The following is a 6,000-nucleotide window of genomic DNA, read 5'->3' on the forward strand; positions in this document are numbered from 1 at the left end:
AGGCTCCTGGTCTCTCCCAACATTATCCACTTATGAGCAATAAGAGCTACTACTTGCCTAATAATTCTAATGCCAGTTAACTATCATTCAAGAATTGCAAATATCCAGAGCACCACTTGAAATTTTCAAATCATTCACCATCTTTCTTGGAGAAATACAAACAAGTATTTATTCAACAACTATTATGTATTGGGCATTTTTTCTGGGTTCTAAAAATGCAGAGATAAATAAGATGCCTTTCCTGTGCTCTCAAAAGAGAGATAGCTAAATAAACTAGTAACTAAAACTTTCCAGTAAGGCCAGAAATAGTATTTTGTGCCAAGCACAGTGAGAATACAGAAAAGGAATCAGAGTCAGGGTGAGTGATCTGAGCTGAGCCTTGAAGGATAAATGGGAGATTGCCTAGTAGACAAGGAGACAAAAGGCATATCAGTGTCATAGCTTCACTAACCAACAAAGCAAAAATACTACCAATGAATGTGACAGTCTCCATTACAAAGCCAGATTGCGAGGGTATACACTATTCAGCTAGAACAGGCTGACTTTGCAGCAATTTGTCTGCCAGGAATAATAAAATGTACAGAATAATTAGCTTGAGTCTCTAATTAATCTGTGAATGATTTTAATTTTAAATTATTTAGCATTAAACATTTTTTATTAGATTTCAGAACCTGAAGCCTCAGGCATACATGTATAATTTTAAAAGTATCATTTATCTCAAGTCTTAAAAAGGACTTAATACTAAATAAATTAAATGGTAATTTTCCCAGTAATTTTTAAAGAATATATTATATCTAAATGTGGAAAGTATCTCAGAATACAGAAGATCACTTTCTAATTTTCTATCATAATTTGGAATTGACAGCTAAGTAGATCATGTTTAAACAATACCCAAAATTACAGATAAGAAGTATGTTAGTTGATTGTGCGTTGCTTTTTTGTTTTTTGGTTTTTGGTTTCTTTTGCTATATGAAGCCAAGAGACAGTGTTTTAATCCATCTTTGTTTCCTTAGGAGACCCTGACTGTATTATCAATAAATGTCTATCACATAGATGGTTTTATTATTAGTTATTTATTAAATGGAATCAATTACATATCAAGCCTTCAACATCATGGATGCTACAGTCTTATGTTAACATTTTTTTCTAATACTCCTAGGTGGATCTTCTATAAATTAGAAGAAAAATAAATTATCCAAAAGTAAAAAAAAAAAAATTCAATTTGAAAGTTATTTACAAAATATGCATTTGAGGACAAGTTTTTATGTTCCATCAGTGTGGATTAGAACTAGAATTTAGGAGAGCTCATTTATATTTGTCAAAAATCAAGTTTAAATTTATTGATTAAAATACATGTCTAGGATCACACAAATCATCATGAAGCAGTTTCTCAAAAATAAAATCAAAGTACAATTGACTACAACACTGACAAACATTCTTGTCATCAATGGTTTGATTTGTCTTTTAAAATATTTTCCTATTTTTAATTGCCATCAAAGTTCATAATCTTATCAGTAAATTAATATCCATGATACAGTAGACTAATTGAAAGTATTTTTATTTTGCAACTGTATCAATCACAGGTGTCAAGATAAATACAACATAGACAGATGATTGATTGATAGACAGATAAATAGATAGATAGGTAGATAGATAGATAGATGGATGGATAGATAGATAGATAGATAGATAGATAGATAGATAGATGATAGATGATAGAGACAGACAGATAAAGTGACTCATTAATGGTAACTGAGATAAATATATAATAACAACACATTGAATTCATGACAAGTGAATTAGACTGAATGTAGAAAAAATGTAGATAATTAAGACAATTTCGTCTTTATTGTCAAAAAATTGGGGCCAAATTATTTCTCTTTGAAATAGAGATACACATACACTAACACATAAAAGATGTCTTTCAAAGATTACCTCATGAAATTCAAGAAAATGTAGAATATTAATGCATACTATTTTTAGTCCAGGTCTACCAAAAATGTCTTTCAAATCTTAATTTTTCCATTTCCTATTAAAGGAAACATAGTTCCTAATAAACTATTGATAAAGGGGAGAACCGTTAATTGCACTGCCATTGAGGGCTCCTATGGATTAAAATACTACCTCTGTAGTGGGTTTTTAAAAGATTTGGACTTTGCTAAATCCTTAATGAAGAACTCTGAGCACCCAGTGGCTATTTTTGTGGTTAGGATAGGGCTAAGAGTCAGAGAGAGGATAATGACACTTAAAAAAGTACAGACACAAAGAAAATCAATATGCCCTTTCACGATTCTTTCTGATACCAACCCTAGCAAGACTATGGCAAAGGTGTTACAGTATCGATATGGAAATTACTCATCCTCTTCAACTCGTTTTGAATGAAAAAATTAAAATAGTATCCAAATCAAATTTATTATAATTCTGTAGTTAATAAAGAGACTAATTTGTAAATTTGGGCACATATTTATCCTAGCGTTCAATGCCAATGCAGCTATGGCAATTCAGTGTGATCTTAAAAAAATAAACTAGACTTTGATGGTTAACTATTATTGCATGTGCAAAATACTTCTCAAGTTGTCCTCGCCCATGAAAATGTGATTCTTTTTTTGGTTATTATTTAATTTCCTCTGTGTCCTAAATGTTAGTGTCAGTTCAGAATGCATAAAAGAGAGCCCACAGAGAATAAACCCATCCATTGTTATTATAGAAATAGAACTGCAGCTGTTTTGCACCTGTTGCTAAAATCTTTTTAGACATTCTCAGTTGAGACTGTAATAGTTCTGCGGATATGCAATTCTGGACCCCTGTGTGAACAGAACTATGTAAATATTATACACAGTTTTAAAGAAACAGCTTTAAGAGTTTTTTAACTAAAAGTTTACACTGAAGTTCTCATACTAAAATCAAATCTTTTACTATTCTTCAATGGTTTATGTGACCAAAACCAGAAACATTTGGAATCGAGAGTTAGAAAATTAGCTCCTTATGTCTCCTGCCATGATGGATGAGGTAATATTACCCATGATCTTCATAATAATCACTAACATTTACTGAATAAATGGGCATGCGGTGATCAGGAATCTCATTTCACGAGTACATAAACTGAGGCTTTAGAAAAGTCAAGTCACTTGATCAAGGTCAAAGAGCTATAAAGTGGCTGACCCTAAAGCTCATGTTTTTAGTCATTATGCATATTTCCTCCTTTTGTGATAACAGAGATTGATTACCACCCTATTTTCTTCAAGAGGTACATGTGTAAAGACTCCTATAAGATGCAAAGCATAGACTTATGTAAACCAATTACATCTTTCAAAAGCAACGACTCAACTCAGAACAATCCATTTTAAAATCACAGTGATGGTTTTCTATTTTTAGGACAATGAATAAATGAAGGTTAATATATATCCTTTAGAATTACCTCTATCTATATACTGTCCAGCATTTTCAATCAAGTCATTTCTTGGTTTATATGTATGACATCTTCAAAAGAGATTTTTAAATGTATTCAACAAAAAAATTTAATGGAACTGTGTCTGAGACTGAATACGAAGAGACACACAACTTCAGGAAGCTGTGTTTTCTAGTCTCTTTTAAATCCTGATAGAAATGTTGTCAATTTGATTATCTTAGAAAAAACATTGCTTAAGGGAAATATTTAAAAGTATTTATAAAATATCATTCTACGAATGAACTATTATAGATATAAGTTCCTGAGTTCACCGGTTAGATCTCTTGAAAATCCTTATATTAGGGATAAAAACTCCCTTTAATCATAGCATTCTATTTTAGAAATATTGAGGTAAAATCTCTTATTTATTTTAACCCACAGAATTGCAAACATACTAATATTAATAAACTGTTTCTTAGCAACAAATAGTTCATGTAGAATGCCCTATTTCCTCTTCATTAGATGTTCTTAAAGCACTGTTCAAGCATTCCTAAATGATATAATATGTTCGATCATTATAATTTAGATTTAAAATACAGCATAGCTGGTAAACACTGACTCAGAAACCATATAACCTCAGCAAAATTGTTAAATAGTAAAAATCTGCCAGTTGTTATTTATTGAGCTCATTTGCTATTTTTTAAAATTGATATTTGAGGTCTGAGCTTGTCAGGGCGGGGTGGGGTTAGGTGAGGCGAACCAGGAGGGCTTAGGAGTCTCTGGGGCCAGCCCTGAGCTACAGTTCCCGGGACAGGCGGCCTGGAGCGGCGCTCCGACTGTAGCTGAGTCAGTGTGTTATGATGCCGTCTCCTACCAACCTGGCTACTGGAATCCCCAGTATTAAGTAAAATGCTCAAGGCTTCCCAGCACAGATGATGGCTACACTGACCTTCAGTTTAAGAAAAGCCCTCTTAAGATCCCATATAAGACCCATTGCGCTTGCTACAGTGCTATTTTTGATTGATGCCTTTCACGTGGTAGGCCTCCTCCCACTAGCAGGCTATATCAGCAAAAGAGGAGCAGGCCAGGCCGTTCTCATCCTGATCTTTGGCATCCTGGTGTTTCTGCCAAGATTTTACCACTTGCGCATCGCCTACTATACATCCAAAGGCTACTGGGTTACTGCTATGGTGACATTCGAGACTAGCACCCTCCTGAAGAGTCAGATGGGAGTGAGCCCAGCTTTAAAACATCTAGCAGAAATTATGGCTAAGGGCTAAGGAATTCCACAATTTGCAGATGTTTAACAAAACAATGGCCAGGTTTTATGGGTCCATCCTTAAAGATGTTAACTGAGCTTACAATTAGTTAATTAGGACATGCTCTATTTTTCATCTACTGGCTCTGGCAAAAGCTCCTGACAAGTTTTTCCTCATGAACCTGTATCATGGAAGAATAGCAATGTTAATTGTATGGAAAAGCAGGAAGTTATTCTGTAGTGGGAAGTATTCTTGCCACCACCCTTTTTAGAGTTGAGCGTTTCTCTAAAATAGTCTTTATGTCAGTTTTTTCTTGTGACAAATGGAAGAATGCAGTATGTCAAATTTCTTATTACTAGGTAATTTATTTTGAAAATATCTAATTATCTTATTCCCTATACTTCGTATTCTAGTGGAAGACTTTGGCAAAATCAAATATCAGTTTGGGTGCATCTTTGATATATTTTTTTACTTACTTTCTTATTAATAGCAACTAGGAATTTTTTAAACATTAGAGCAAGTTTTCAAAATGTAAATATTTTCTCTGTTCACCAATTCCTAGGACAGCTCTGATCTGGTTCACCAATAGGTAGGCCAGCATATAATTTAAGTCAAGATGTTCTGTATATCATGCTGTTAAGGACCGGACTTTTGCCTGTTTCCTAAGGAAAAATGTAGATAAGTGGTTTTTATTTAGAGTTTATAACCCCGTCGTTAACACATTGCGTTATGTCATTCTGCTGAATATTCTAAGAATTGGCTCATATCCCTAGAGGAGTAGACTGCCTTAGTTTGATTCTGCTACCTAGCTTGCAAAAAGTGACCTATGTTCAAAAGAAATTCAAATGTCAAAATCTAAAAATAAAATAAATAAATAAAATTGATATTTGAGTCATTTAATGTAAATTCAAACTCTAACCTTCTTGACATTTTGGTCTTGTCATACTGTCATCCTATGTTACAGCATGCATCACTGCCCTAAATTCACTATAAGGATAGTATGGTATTTGGGGAGAAAGCATGTGTTTCACAGCGGAAAAGCTCAGATTCCAATCCCAGTATTGTCATATATTAGTTAATCTAATCTCATTCTATGTTCTTTTTTCCTCAATCATAATAGAAGAATATGACAACCTCACAAATTCATTGAGAGGATTTAAATTATATACATAATCTTAATTATACAATTTAAATGTATAAGATATATTTAATTATATATAATATTACTTATTTACATATCGAATATATATGTATTTACATCGCACGTACATGTATCATTGTAGATCCTCTATAAAAATTAACAAGTAAGTGAAATAAATTAATATACTGAATATACAAATTTTTTTACAAAAA

General features: G+C 32.8%; 1 pseudogene; it reads left to right on the top strand.

The window, feature by feature from the left end:
• Positions 1-4,132: 4,132 nt before the first annotated feature.
• LOC120587722 (transmembrane protein 230-like) lies at positions 4,133-4,595 on the top strand (annotated as a pseudogene).
• The last annotated feature ends 1,405 nt before the right edge of the window (positions 4,596-6,000 follow it).

The sequence above is a fragment of the Pteropus medius genome, unplaced genomic scaffold (genome assembly GCF_902729225.1).
Source record: "Pteropus medius unplaced genomic scaffold, Ma_sr-lr_union100, whole genome shotgun sequence".
Lineage (NCBI taxonomy): Eukaryota > Metazoa > Chordata > Mammalia > Chiroptera > Pteropodidae > Pteropus > Pteropus medius.